The sequence below is a fragment of the Triticum urartu genome, chromosome 7A (genome assembly GCF_056163025.1).
Source record: "Triticum urartu cultivar PI428250 chromosome 7A, HENAU_Tu73, whole genome shotgun sequence".
NCBI classification, from domain to species: Eukaryota; Viridiplantae; Streptophyta; class Magnoliopsida; order Poales; family Poaceae; genus Triticum; species Triticum urartu.
Genome location: NC_141879.1, coordinates 152,450,437 through 152,466,217, shown reverse-complemented (window position 1 = coordinate 152,466,217; position 15,781 = coordinate 152,450,437).

The window sequence follows — 15,781 nt, the reverse complement described above, 5'->3', positions numbered from 1 at the left end:
TGCACTGCAGCAGCTCTCGGGCCACCGTGAGCGTGGCCCTCGAGTTCGCCTGCTCTCGGCGGGTGTACGGTGTCGTGGTTGCGGCGTGATTGGAGGCCCTTGCTGCCGACCGCGCCTACCGCGGTGTGAGAGCTGTCGAAGCCTGTCCGCGTCGCCCGCGGCCCGCAGCGCCCTACGGACCGCGAGCTGCCTGGGGCACGGGGTCGCTCGAGGCGAGCGGCTCTGCGCGGGCGGGCCACGCCGCCCATGGATCTGGGTTGCCCGCCTGGTCGCCGGACATGGTGATGACGACGCGATGGGGCACGAAGCGGTAGAAGGTGGATTCCGGCGCACCCCTACCTGGCGCGCCAAATGTCGGATTTCGGGTTCCGGCAGACCCTTGAGGTTCGAACACTGGGGTGCGCGCGGAGATTTCGCCTCCTACCTACCTGCACCTCTCTGCCTCGCTAAGATCTAAGCTATAGAAAGAACAACACAAGAGACACAGGGTTTATACTGGTTCGGGCCACCGTTGTGGTGTAATACCCTACTCCAGTGTGTGGCGTGGTGGATTGCCTCTTGGGCTGATGATGATGAACAATACAAGGAAGAACAGCCTCGCGAGGGTCTGTTCTTGGCTGGGGCGATGAACTGCTGGGAGGAGTTCAGTCACGCTCCTCTCTCTCTCTCTCTCTCCGATTGTTGATCTCGATCCCCCTAAAACTCTCTCTCCTTTTCCCCCCTTTGCCCTGTGGGTGGCTGGTCCTATTTATAGAGGCCCTGGTCCTCTTCCCAAATATCGAGCAGGAAGGGAGCCAACAATGGCGGGCTAATTTGAATGGGGACAGCTAGTACTAGCTATCCTGACAAAAGTAGTCTTCGCCTGCACAAAGCTCTGGTGGTGACGCCGTCTTGGGCTCCACGATGACCTCCGTCTTGCAGTCCTCCTGGTCTTGGTCTTGTTGCACTGAAATGGCAACCTTTGCCCGATGCCTCGGTACTCCGCGGCTGCGCTTGCTCCCTTTGCACCAAAGAGGAAAGGAGGACACTGCACGGGCTGGCACCCGCCTGGCGCCTTTTGTCGTCATGGCTTGCGTCACGGGCACCTCGTGAGGTACCCCGCCTTGATCTCTCCGCCTCCTCGCGAGCCAGCCTGATGAGGCCGTGCCTGCGGAAGCTCCGCGTCGTCCGCCCCGCGAGGCTTGGCCCCTCGCGAGGGTCTTGGGTCTGTGTTGGTGAAGATGGGTCGTGCTAGGCCCCCTTTGAGCCACGCCGCAGGCCACAGGCAGGCAAGTCTGGGGACCCCCGTTCCCAGAACACCGACAGTATCCTTCTTTAATAACTCCGTCATAGGCTTCGCATTCTTTGAGAAATTCTCAATAAATCTCCGGTAGTATCCTGCGAGTCCAAGAAAACTCCGGATCTCTCCAACTGTTGTTGGGGCTTCCCACTTGGTCACGGTTTCAACTTTAGCGGGATCTACTGCTATACCTTCTCTAGATATGACATGTCCGAGGAATCCTACTTCCTTCAACCAAAACTCACATTTGCTGAACTTGGCATATAATTGATGTTCTCTGAGCTTTCCAAGTACCAAACGCAAATGCTCCTTATGTTCCTCTTCATTTTTCGAATAAACCAGGATATCATCAATGAACACTACGACGAACTTATCCAAGAACTCCATAAACACTTTGTTCATCATGTTCATAAAATAGGCAGGTGCGTTAGTCAGACCAAATGACATAACGGTATACTCGTACAGCCCATACCTGGTGGTAAAAGCTGTCTTCGGAATATCCTGTTCTCGAATCTTCAACTGGTGGTATCCTGATCGCAGATCGATCTTGGAAAATACCTTAGCTCCTTGCAATCGATCAAACAGATCATTGATCATTGGTAGCAGGTACTTGTTCTTGATCGTTACTTCATTCAATCCTCGATAATCAACAACCATCCTTAACGATCCATCCTTCTTCTCCACTAGTAGTACTGGCGATCCCCAAGGCGAAGAACTTGGGCGAATATATCCCTTATCCAGTAACTCCTTAATCTGCTTCTTAATTTCCACCAAATCCTTTGCTGGCATCCTATATGGTCTCTTTGATATTGGCCCTGTGCCTGGCAATAGCTCAATCAAAAACTCAATATCTCTATCCGGTGGCATGCCTGGCAACTCCTCTGGAAATACATCAGGGAAATCCCTTACCACTGGTACTTCCTCCTGCACAACTCCTGTTAGGCAATTCACTTGAGTCCTCTTTGGCACATGCCGGGATACATACTTGATCCTTCTCCCTTCTGGGGTGGTAAGCAAAATTGACTTACTAGCACATTCAATATTCCCTTCATACTTTGATAACCAATCCATGCCTAATATCACATCCAATCCTTGAGATTCCAATACTATTAGGTCTGAGGGAAAAACATAGTTACCAATCCTTAATGGTAACCGATCACACCATAGACTAGCCGCATATTCTGCTCCAGGCGAGGTTACTAACATGGGTGCCCTAAGGGCTTGGGTTGGTAGGTTATACTTATCCACAAATCCCCTTGAGATGTATGAATGCGATGCGCCAGTATCAAAAAGAACGAGTGCAGTAAATGACTTGACCAAAAACATACCTATTACTGCATCGGGCTGAGCTTCAACCTCCTCCACGCTAACATGGTTCACCTGTCCCCTATTGAAAGGGTTCGGCTTCTTCCCAGAACTTCCATTGCTATTTCCATTTTGTAATTCAGGACATTCATTGGCATAATGTCCTGTCTTCGAACACTTAAAGCAAGTGACTTGGCTTAGGTCCTTCTTGGCTGGGGTTGAGGGGTTGGTGCGGTTCTGGCCGTTGCTTCCTCCATTGCCATTTCCATTCTTGGTGCCATTGTGATTGTGCGTGCTACCTCCTCCATGAGTATGCTGAAAATGTCCTCCCGGTCTAGGGGTAAAACGTGGCTTCTGCTGAGCTCCTGAATTATACTTTCCTTGTCCATACTTCCTCTTGCGATTCTCAATCTGCTGTTGCTTCCCTTCAATCATAAGAGCATGATCTACCAACTCCTGGTAGTTGTTGAAGGTGGCTACCATCAACTGCATGCTCAACTCATCATTCAGTCCTTCCAGAAACTTCTCCTGCTTAGCTGCATTCGTAGCGACGTCATCTGGGGCATAACGTACTAGCTTACTAAATTCCTCCATATACTGGCCAACTGTCCGTCCTCCTTGGCGCAAGTTGCGAAACTCATGCTTCTTCATGGCCATAGCTCCTGCTGAAACATGGGCAGTACGAAAAGCCTGCTGAAACTGGTCCCATGTGACAGTGTCGACAGGGAAAGTGGCTGTGAAATTCTGCCACCATGATGCTGCGGGTCCTTCTAACTGATGTGCGGCAAACTTCTCCTTCTCCGCATCTGTGCATCCTGCTGTGGTCAACTCCCTAGCTTTCTTGCGGAGCCAATCATCTGCTACTATCGGCTCGATGCTACTGGAAAACACCGGCGGATTCAGCCTAAGAAAACGGGCTAAGTGGTCAACAGGTGGTGGTGGTGGTGGGTTGTTGTTGTTCCCCTGATTCTGATTCTGGACTAGTAACTGCATCAATATGTTTTGCTGCTGGATCAACTGGGTGAGCTCCGGTGGAAAGGTAAATCCAGGGTCACGTCTCAGAGGCATCTGAGGGTTTTAGAAAAGATGAGATATAAGAATAGAGGGGGTCTAAAGAGAAAACACTACCCATATGCACATGAGGCAAAAACAAACAATTCACTTCAATCAATCAAGCAAAGGAATACAATCGATCTAACTATCGCAAAGTGCTCGGACTACTATATTTACATGGTGGACTACTACTACTGATGAGGTGGTCTACTAGAAATATTCTTCAGTTGTTGACTCCATAATATCTGCTCCAGCTTCATCAACATAGTCATCATCGCTACTATCTGGTTCCGAGTCGGTGCCGTCGATGATGATGTAGTCTTCCGGGCTAATCTCCTGGGGTTCTTCGTCTTCCTCTACTGGAGTAGGGTCTCCCATAAATATTCCAATCTTCTTGATCAGGTCGTCATTCTTCTCCACCAATACTTCAATTTCCTCTTCATAATCTTCCCGTGTAGCCTTGAGTTCTTCCTCCAGTTCCTTGATTCTAGTCTTAGCCTTCTTCAGATCTATCATGTCGGCGCACATCTGGTTCTCCTGTCGTCGAATGTGTTGGTTTAGCTCCTGGATAAAAGCTGCAATTGATCTGTCCTTCTTGGTGCTGATCATCTCCCAGTGTTCATCTCAGCGCCCACAAATCTGGTAGATAGTATCCTTGAGATCCTTGCGGTAGACTTCTCCAATGCGTCCCATGGCGATGTGAGCTGCCATGCTCTTTCCTAGACTCCAAGTTGGTGCATCAAAAGAAAATTCTATGGGCTCAGTGACTGGCATGAACGTCCTTCCTGGAACTTGAACTTGAATCATCCAGCGCTCTTCTTCAGGTAAAGTGGCGTTGTAGTTCCTGTGAAGCTTGGTACTCCTATGTTCAGGTATCTAGTGACTTCCTTCAAGTGTCGTCCAAAGGGTGTATCTTCATCCGGTTGTGTGAACTTGTTCCTTGCATCCGCCATCCTAAAGAGTAGAAAAGATGAGAGGTCAGAAGAGAAGAGAGTGAATAGTGATCTAGGTCTTGTGCTTAGTGGTCGTGTCCTACAGTCAGCGTGTGCTCTGATACCATCTCTGTAGCGACCAGACCTCAAACAGTCTGATCTCTGTGCTCCGGTGTCATCCCTGGATCAGTAATGCTGACACCACACAGTACTCGGAGGATTTATAGCAGAGTATCAATCACACACTTATTACATCGAGTGTCTCATAAGAGAACTTATTACAATAAATATGGCTTAAGGCCATCTAATAACGATAACAGCGGAAGGCTTGGAAGATAAGTGAGTCCATCAACTCCAACGGCATCACTGAGTATAGAACCACGACCTAAAACTCCTTAATCGTCATCTGAAAAGTCTGCAACATTAACGTTGCAGCCCGAAACGGGTCAGCACATGGAATATGCTGGCAAGGTAACACATAGAGAGTAATGGAATGAAACAGCTATACTATATGCATATTGGCTGGTGGAAAGCTCTATGGTTACTGAGGGAGTCCTGGATTAGGGGGTGTTCGGGTAGCCGGACTATACCTTCAGCCGGACTCCTGGACTATGAAGATACAAGATTGAAGACTTCGTCCCGTGTCCGGATGGGACTTTCCTTGGCGTGGAAGGCAAGCTTGGCGATGTGGATATTCAAGATCTCCTACCATTGTAACCGACTCCATGTAACCCTAACCCTATCCGGTGTCTAAATAAACCGGAGGGTTGTAGTCCGTAGGCAATCAACTCCATACACAACAATCATACCATAGGCTAGCTTCTAGGGTTTAGCCTCCTTGATCTCGTGGTAGATCTACTCTTGTACTACCCATATCATCAATATTAATCAAGCAGGAGTAGGGTATTACCTCCATCGAGAGGGCCCGAACCTGGGTAAAACAAAGTGTTCCCTGCCTCCTGTTACCATCCGGCCTAGACGCACAATTCGGGACCCCCTACCTGAGATCCGCCGGTTTTGACACCGACATTGGTGCTTTCATTGAGAGTTCCTCTGTGTCGTCGCCTTTAGGTCCAATGGCTCCTCTGATCATCAACAACGATACGATCCAAGGTGAGACTTTTCTCCCCGGACAGATCTTTGTCTTCGGCGGCTTCACTCTGCGGGCCGATTCGCTCGGCCACCAGGAGTAGATCGAAAGCTACGCCCCTGGCCATCAGGTCAAGTTTGGAAGTTTAAACTACACGGCCGACATCCGCGGAGACTTGATCTTCAACGGATTTGAGCCACAGCCAAGCCCGTCGCACTGTCTCGATGGGCATGATATAGCTCTGCCGCCGAACAGCACCTTGGAGGCCGCATACGCATCGGTTTCGACCATTGATTCGGAGCCTACTACGCTGATCGAGGATCAGCGGTTGAACGCTGCCTCAGGGTCTGCGATCTCAGAGGCGATCGAGCCGAACGCTAGCCCCGCACTCTGCACTACCCGTGACTCCGAGGATCCGGACTCCTCCCCGGACTCCGAACCCCCCGCGCCCCTGCCAATCGAATCCGATTGGGCGCCGATAATGGAGTTCACCGCCACAGACATCTTTCAGCATTCGCCTTTTGGCGACATCCTGAATTCTCTTAAGTCTCTCTCTTTATCAGGAGAGCCCTGGCCGAACTACGGTCAGTGAGGGTGGAATACGGACGACGAGGAAATTCAAAGCCCACCCACCACCCACTTTGTAGCCACTGTCGACGATCTAACCGACATGCTTGACTTTAGCTCCGAAGACATCGACGGCATGGACGACGATGTAGGAGACGAACGGGAACCAGCACCTGTAGAGCGCTGGAAGGCCACCTCGTCATATGACATATACATGGTGGATACTCCAAAAGATGGAGATGGCGATGGAACAGTGGGGGATAATGCCCCCAAGAAACAGCCAAAGCGCCGGCGTCAGCGGCGCCGCTCTAAATCCCGCCAAAGTAAAAACGGTGATTCCGGCACGGGAGACATTACTACCCCGGATAGCGCCGAAGAACACCCACCTCAGCAAGATTCGACGCAGGAAGATGGAGAAGCCAGCCCTCATGAGAGAGCGGCAAACCGAGAGGTCGAGGATGATAACTATACGCCTCCCTCGGAAGACGAGGCAAGCCTCGATGACGACGAATTCGTCATACCATCAGACCCCGCCGAACAAGAGCGTTTTAAACGCAGGCTTTTAGCCACGGCAAGCAGCCTCAAGAAAAAGTAGCAACAACTTAAAGCTGCCCAAGATTTGCTAGCTGACAGATGGACTGAAGTCCTTGCGGCCGAAGAGTACGAACTCGAACGCCCCTCCAAGAGTTACCCGAAGCGCAGGCCGCTACCCCGATCAGAGGAAGAAGCACCTACATCACCAGCGCATGACATGGCAGACCGGCCACCTCGCGGCCGCGACAGAGAGGCCTCTCGGCCCTCCACCCAAGCCATGCCCCGACGCCGCTCAACTAAGGCACGGGAAAAGGCGCCCGACCTGCGAGACATACTGGAGGATAAGGCAAGACAAACAAGATCGATCTACGGATCGCGCAGGCGCCCCACAACATGTGATAATGATCTTCACGTTGGATACACCAAATCCGGCTGGGCTGAACACAACAGACATAGCTCTTCCGAGCTGCGCCGTGATATAGCCCAGTACAGAGGCGCCGCACACCCGCTATGCTTCATGAATGAAGTAATGGATCATAAAATCCTAGAGGGTTTCAAACCCGTAAACATCGAATCATACGATGGCACAACAGACCCGGCAGTATGGATCGAGGATTATCTCCTTCACATCCACATGGCACGCGGCGATGATCTACACGCCATCAAATACCTCCCGCTCAAACTTAAAGTACCGGCCCGGCATTGGCTTAACAGCTTACCAGCAGACTCAATCGGTTCTTGGGGGGACCTGGAAGCCGCATTCCTCGACAACTTTCAGGGCACTTACGTGCGACCGCCGGATGCCGACGACTTAAGCCACATAATTCAGCAGCCAGAAGAATCGGCCAGACAATTCTGGACACGGTTCCTAACAAAGAAAAACTAGATAGTCGACTGTCCGGACGCAGAGGCCCTAGCAGCCTTCAAGCATAACATCCGCGACGAGTGGCTTGCCCGATACCTAGGACAGGAAAAGCCGAAATCCATGGCAGCCCTCATGACACTCATGACCCGCTTTTGCGCGGGAGAAGACAGCTGGCTAGCTCGCAGTAACAACTTATCATAGAACCCTGGTAATTCGGATACCAAGGACAAAAGTGGCAGGACACGTCGGAATAAGCAAAAACGCCGCGTTAACAGCGACAGCAATGAAGACACGGCAGTCAATGCCGGATTCAACGGCTATAGATCCGGTCGACGGAAAAAGGCATTCAAAAAGAATACTCAGGGCCCGTCTAGTTTGGACCGAATACTCGATCGCTTGTGCCAGATACATAGCACCCCCGAAAGGCCAGCCAATCACACTAACAGGGATTGTTGGGTGTTCAAGCAGGCAGGCAAGTTAAGGGCCGAAAACAGAGACAAGGGGCTGCACAGCGACGACGAGGAGCCCAAGCCGCCGAACAACAATGGACAGAAGGGCTTTCCCCCACAAGTGCGGACGGTGAACATGATATACGCAACCCACATTCCCAAGCGGGAGCGGAAGCGTGCGCTACGGGACGTATACGCGATAGAGCCAGTCGCCCCAAAGTTCAACCCATGGTCCTCCTGCCCGATCACTTTTGATCGAAGAGACCATCCCACTAGCATCCGTCATGGCGGCTTCGCCGCATTGGTTCTCGACCCAATCATCGACGGATTTCATCTCACAAGAGTCCTCATGGACGGCGGCAGTAGCCTGAACCTGCTTTATCAGGATACAGTGCGGAAAATGGGCATAGATCCCTCAAGGATTAAGCCCACAAGAACGACATTTAAAGGCGTTATACCAGGTGTAGAAGCCAACTGTACAGGCTCAGTAACACTTGACGTGGTCTTCGGATCCCCGGACAATTTCTGAAGCGAAGAGTTAATCTTCGATATAGTCTCGTTTCGCAGTGGCTATCACGCCCTGCTCGGACGAACCGCATTCGCAAAATTCAATGCGGTGCCGCACTACGCATATCTCAAGCTCAAGATGCCAGGCCCTCGAGGAGTAATTACGGTCAATGGAAACACCGAATGCTCCCTCCGTACGGAGGAGCATGCGGCGGCTCTCGCAGCGGAGGTACAAAGTAGCCTTCTCAGGCAATTCTCCAGTCCGGCCATTAAAAAGCCAGACACTGCCAAGCACGCCCGGAGTAACCCACAGAAGGACCGCCTAGCACACTCTGAGCAAGCGTAGCAATGCGGCCCCAACCCCAGCTTTCGCGACATAGCGAAACCAGTACCTCGCGTACATAACTATGCCCTTGAAATACCATGGGCATAGGGGAAGGGGCACAATAACGACATGCCCAAAATACGGCTTAAAACGTACTAGGGGCTGCCGGATTCTTTTTTTCATTTTTTCTTATTTTCAGGACTCCATACTTCGGACGACCTGTTCGTCAATTCGACTGCCGCACAAACGATGCAAGATCCAGGGAGGCAGACAAGCCATGCCGCATTATGGAACTCCCAAGTGGTCTCTGTTACGAGCGGTATACCTGTTTTAAATACAATTCTGCGGCCTGCCCCTGGTCAGGACATACTGAATAGTCCAACATCTTTTTGCTTATTGCACTACTTGTATCGTTCGGCTTTGATAAATAGCCTCTCTATAAACAATGCATAGCTTTTGTCTATTTTCTGCATTACTCTCTTTCATATATGTTCATTAATGACATGTTGCACCCGTACACTGTGGTACGGCAAGTATGCCAGGGGCTTCAGTACCCTTTAATATGGTGTGAGAAGTCCGTACACTTTCACAAGTGCGGCACCCCGAACTTATAGCACTATATGCATCGGCTCCGAATCATGATTTGGGTCAATAGTTGGGTTTGCCCGGCTCCTATGTTTTGGTGCCTGATGTTCCGCTCTATCGGCTAAGGTAGCACTAGGAGAACCACTGCGATTGTGCCCCAGTTGAGCTGGGTTAAGCAGCTCAGTGGAGAAAGCTAAAACTGACTGTCATGATGAGGCGAGAGACCGGTCGCTGTTCGAGAGGTTTTTCGAGTCCCTAAAGACTTATGCCGCATCAAGAGAGGAGCCGGATTTGTCCGGCCAAGGCGTGGATAGCGCCCCGAACTCGGTCTTCCGAACTAGGGGCTTCGCCGAAATTTAAAATTATAAAGTTATATGGCTAAGTGAGAGTGTTCAAGCATTATAGTCCGATTGCCTGGTTCGTCATGCTGAGCACCTCCCTTGAAGGACCCAACCATGGGAAAAAGAGCGCTCAGGTTTATCACCAAACACCCCAGCACTAGTGGTATGGGGGCAGAAGCCGACGACTGGCCATCTCTCAATTTTTGATAAACGGCCGCACAGAAAATAATATTTTAAATTCAATAAGCATTGCTTAGCGCATATGAACAAGTTTTCAGCGTACAAGATAAAAACGAGCGAGTTTATTCAAAAATTACATCCTTGGTACATTCATCCACCACAAGGCGGGCACCTGCAAGAACATCCTTGTAATAGTTCCCGGGCTTGCGATGCTCCTTCCCCGGCAGCGGCCCGTCCCTAACAAGCTTTTCACCATCTAGCTTACCCCAGTGCACCTTTGCACGGGCAAGGGCCCTACGGGCACCTTCGATGCAGACGGAGCGCTTGATGACCTCGAGCCTTGGACAGGCCTCCACCAGCCGCCGCACCAGCCCGAAGTAGCTCCCAAGCAGGGCCTCTCCGGGCCACAGCCGAACTATGAAGCCTTTCATGGCCTGTTCAGCCACCTTGTGGAGCTCGACCAGCTGTTTCAGCTGGTCGCTCAAGGGCACATGGTGTCCGGCTCAGCATACTGAGACCAGAACACCTTCTCCGTCGAGCTGCCCTCTTCAGCTCGGTAGAATGCGGCGGCGGCGGATACGCTGCGGGGAAGATCGGCGAATGCCCTGGAGAACTCCGGATTCGGGTAAGTAACAGGTAGTTTACTTTTATATTTCTGCTTTGCATAAAGAATGCCTTACTCGCGGCTATCTTCATATCCTCCATCTCTTGGAGGGCCTTTTGGGCTTCGGCCTTCGCAGACTTGGCAGTCTCATGGGCCGCCGCAAGCTCGGACGCTTGGGTCTTTGACTCAAGCTCCAAACTCTCATGTTTTTTCATGAGAGCCTGAAGCTCTTGCTGCACCTCGCCGACCTGCCCCTTGGAGTATCATAGATGACTACATTTATTAGCATGCATGACACATAGTAGCACAACATTTAATATGATACGGTATCATGATATGATACTCAACCCTCTCTTTCTTCATTTAATTTTATGTCACCTCATCAAATTTGCTTATTTGACATGCATAATACTACCTATAATACTTCCATTACGACTAGCCTGAGGGATGGCTCCCGACCCTCTGGTCTGACGTGTCCAAAGCGCATGTCCAAGGCGATGTGACACGTAAGACACGTTTCTATGGTGACACCTCACATCATGTGTGATCGAGAGTGCTCCTTTTTTTCATGCTACTGGCTGGGTTGTCTTTCAGAAAAAAAAACTAAAGATGATAACCTTGCGATGCAGCCGGAATTGGATGTTATAATTCTAAGATGTTTGATGGTATGAAATTTTAGTGTTCTAGTTAGCACTATGAGAATTAAAACTCAAGCACACATAATTCAATATGGGATAGGCTATGTGTAAGTTGACTGATTTTGGTTTTTCGGCTAGTCGACTTGTTAGGATTAATTAATGGAAATCTATGTTTAGCGAACCCACATGCCTCTCGAATGCGTCTGTGCGACACCCCTTCCAGGGATATAAATATGTAAATCATCGACATCAATCAACGGTAAATCATTACTGTTCATTCACACAGTTTCTTCACACGTTATCACGCATGTCTCTCCAGTGAGAGCGACAGGCCACACAGGCGCAGGAACTCGCCGGAGAAAGACTTGGAACGGTGAGGATGTCGTCCCTCGCCTCCCTTCTCCTTGGTCGTCTCTGGGAAGAAGGTCGCCACCACTTCCTTGACGAGCAGCGCCGCCGGTTCATCCGCCATCGATGGGGGACACCACCACAAGTGTCGGGCCTCGGTATTAACCGCCGCCAGTACTTCGCTGGAGGATGCCGCCATCACGGGGCCGCCGGACGACGCCGTCACGCCACGCTGGCAAATAGACACCTGGCCATGCCGTTGGACAACCGCCAAGGTTTGGACCCAGGGCTAGTCGCCGGACCGAGTGCTCCACCACTGCAGAATGCCAGGATGGGCGTGCCAGAGCCTGCAGTTGTCGCTCCAACTGCACCACAGTGGTGCCGTGTGCACGGATATGGCCTGTGTCTCGCTCACTCTAGTGGCACACGCCTGCCATCACCAAGCCGGCAGAGGAGGAGGAGCGGGAGATCGTCGACGACGTACCTTCACGCGGCTACAGCCCGGCTCCAACGCGCGTCGCCAGCGCCAGGGGCGACGGCCTCGTCTTCATCCCGACTCCAGGACGCGCCATGGCCACCGAGGGCGCGGTCACCACTGCCGGAGAAAGAGGCAGCATTGGTCCAAGGCCTGAAGTGGACGCCACGGGGACAAGCAGCGCCCCATGGGTGTTCGGCCGCTCCCCTGCTGCTCCCGGAAAGCAGCGCATCTTCCTCTTCGGGATAGGAGGGACTTCCGCTGCGGACGTCGCTGGCACAAGCAGCAGCGCGAGTCTGCCCGACACTGGCGCGAGCCGCCATCTCCTCTTCGAGCGCTCCGTCGCCGTCGTTGACCGTCGTCCTGGACGCCGTCCGGGAGCTTGGAACCCGGCGTCGCTCGGCCTCGCAAATGGACCCCCGAATGGAGTGGGCTGTTGGGGAACGTAGCATGCAATTTCAAAAGAAAAATCCTACAATCACACAAGATCTATCGAGGAGATGCATGTAGGGTAACGCAGCAGAAAACAAAAAATTTCCGACCTACGCACTAGCCCAGGACCACTATGGAGACTGCATACATGGTTTGATCTTTTTCGTTACCGACTCGTAGCGCAGCGGGAAGTAGAGTCGATGACGATCGGCGGTGCAGATCCCCGCATCTAGGATTTACAACCTCCCAACCGCAAGGATGTATACCCTCATCTACTCGTCAGACAACCCGCCGGGAGGCGGTCGAATAGCCCCCCGGACGGTGTCGCAGACAGCCCTTTGGGAGGACCTTCAAAACTCGAACGGTCACTCGGACAGCCCTTCGGGAGGACCTTCGAAACTCGGACGGTCACACGGACAGCCCTCCAGGAGGCACTCGCGAACTAAGACCGAAACTACGATCACTCTACAGAGTTGCACACATACGGTGTCATCTATCCGGCAGGGCTTCACCGTCCAGAACTAGTTCCTGCCGGAACCTAGACAGCCTTTCGGCTCTACGAAACTATTCGCAGGGAGGGAGAGAGAAGCCAGATCATTGCATGGCACTTGTATGTGAGAAGGGATGAGGAGAATGGCAGCCCCTTCTCCTCCTTTTATAGGCCAAGGCAAGGGGTGGGGTGGTGTAGGAAATACCAAAACACCCATGCTACATGTCCCACATGAAGGATGAAATGGTAACTCAAGTGGGGCACCAAGGGGACACCATGGAGGCACCCCCTTGGCCAGCCACAACCTTGCCCCCTCCCATTGGGGGGGGGCAACAAGCCACCAACATGTCTCCTAGAAACATGGGTGCTCCCTAGACAAAAAGCCATCAAACATGTAACCCCCGATTCGTGGGATCTTGTCCCCTCGTGCTGAGACAAGATGTTTTCCGCGAAACATTATTTCTGAAAAATTTCAGAAGGTCCCAATACATTTCCGGCACCCTCTAAAATTCTTCTGGGCATGATCCAAAAAATTTCCGTTGTGGTGATTTTTATCAGCGAAAAGCAACAATGGCGGTTACGGCAGCTCCGGAACATTTTCAGTTTTTCTCTCTGAAAATTCCCAAAAGTTCCCAGACCAATTCTAGGGCCCTCTAAGAATTTCCAGGCGAGTGCCAAAACCATTTTGACCTAATAATATATTCTGAAACAACTTTTTGGTTTTACCGAAACTCTTTCGGTGTTCTTTCTCCGGAACTCTTCCGTTGTCTCTGAAACTTTTCCAGTGACTTTCTCTCAGACTCCCTGTCTAGTATTCAGCAGATAGATGACCCTTAAGCATGTGACCCTATAGGTTCGGTGAATTATAGACATGACCTGGAACCCCTTCCAAGCAATGATCAACATCGGAGCCATGGACACCCATATTGACCCCTATACCCACACGAATGAATATTCGAGTGAATCTCCAGTTGCCGTGTGCTATTCCTGTTGCTTCATGATATGTTACAAATACCCGAGGTGAGATTTACTTGCATCCCCGTGGATCACTGACTTGTCCACTATGCTAGTTACCTCGTTACCGGTTTTGTTCTCTTTTCTCATTTCCGTGTTGCGGCATCCCTGTGATCAAATCACACTGTGTCTGGCCAGACAATGATGGATACCGTAACACCGAGAGGGCCCGAGAATATCTCTCCATCGTCGGAGGAGCAAATCCCAATCTTGAGCTATCAAGTTACTTGACACACTTTTCCATGAACCCGTAAGCCGTCATAATAGCCACCCATTTACGGATGACGTTTAACAAACCCCAAAGTTCATGAAGCAAGTATGAATAAACTTGATACTCTCATGGTCTAAGGAATTATGCAAACGTTAACCATCTCTATGTTATGTACCATTAACTTGTGACGAACAAATCTCATAGCATAACATTAATCCGGGTCGATTCAACACAAATGTTCTCTTAACATTGTGCCCTCAAAGTTGCTGGCATAGACATGCCCATGACCAGGAAAACAGAATCATCATGCAACACTTGAGCTAGTCTTAGAGGCCAGACTAGGAATACTGCTTACCGTTTATTATTCCACATGTGCATATGAGTCTTCCTCCGAGCCTCGTGTTATTGCAGACTCGAGAATCATAGCAGTTATAGCATGGAACATAAACATAATTATGAACATGGAGATAAGTAATAGCATTTATTATTACCTCTAGGGCATATCTCCTACAGACTCCCACTTGCACTAGAGTCAATAATCTAGGTAATGCTAGTGCACTTTACACCTATGGCATACCGGTGTAAAAATTGCTTCGCATGTGGTATAGCCTGATTTCCATCGGATCTGGTAACTTCAGTTCCGTGTCTATCTCTGCATATCCTCGCGTTTTCACGCTTTCACAAAATTCATATTTTGTGCGGACTTGGCTTTTATGTATGTGAATAACAGGTCGAACCTGGATTCCTCAGACTGAGTTGTGGAGAAACTACCTGCAGTAGTGTCCCATTGACAAAAGCCATCTTGGAACCATACTAAGTTCATGAATGAACTATATGATTCAACATCTTGTTTGTTGCTTCTAAAGCGTCAACATACTTAGTCATTTGTTATAGAATTCGCCACAGTATCCTGTTGGGAACAATTTCCAACTACCGTACCACCATATTGTGTATTACACAAAACCCTTAACTTAAATCGAAAATCGCATGGAGAAAAGATGAAGACTGTATCGATGTAACATTTTACAACGAACTCTTCATGATCTCCACTTGCGAGAAAACATATCATCAATACTTACTCTAGTACTCAATGACATCTTTCACTGTTGTCCCATGATCAGTACTTTGATCACTTTAGTATCCATACTCGCAACACCTTGGGAGTATCAGACATATCTGGTTGTTTTACATACCATGGAGTACATGATTAATCCAAACACAAAAGTGTGTGGAATCAGCATCATGTATTTTGCTCATTAGTGTTTTGGGACACCGAGTCTTGCAAAAAACTCTTCCATGTGACTCCGGCAAGAATCACTCCTTGGCGGTTTTAAATGCTAAAAGGTTTTAGCGCCTTGTCAATATGTATTCATTGCTTAGCCCTATTAGGTAAATCTATCGCCATAGATCATTATGCGTAATATTGAGGCTATTTAGCCTAAGCACTTCATCAAAAAAACTATTTTCAAATGAAGCCCTAATTCATGTTAAGAAATTTATTTCCAATTAACAATGTGTCAAGCACACAAGGTTTTTAGAAATATTATTATGCTCCCA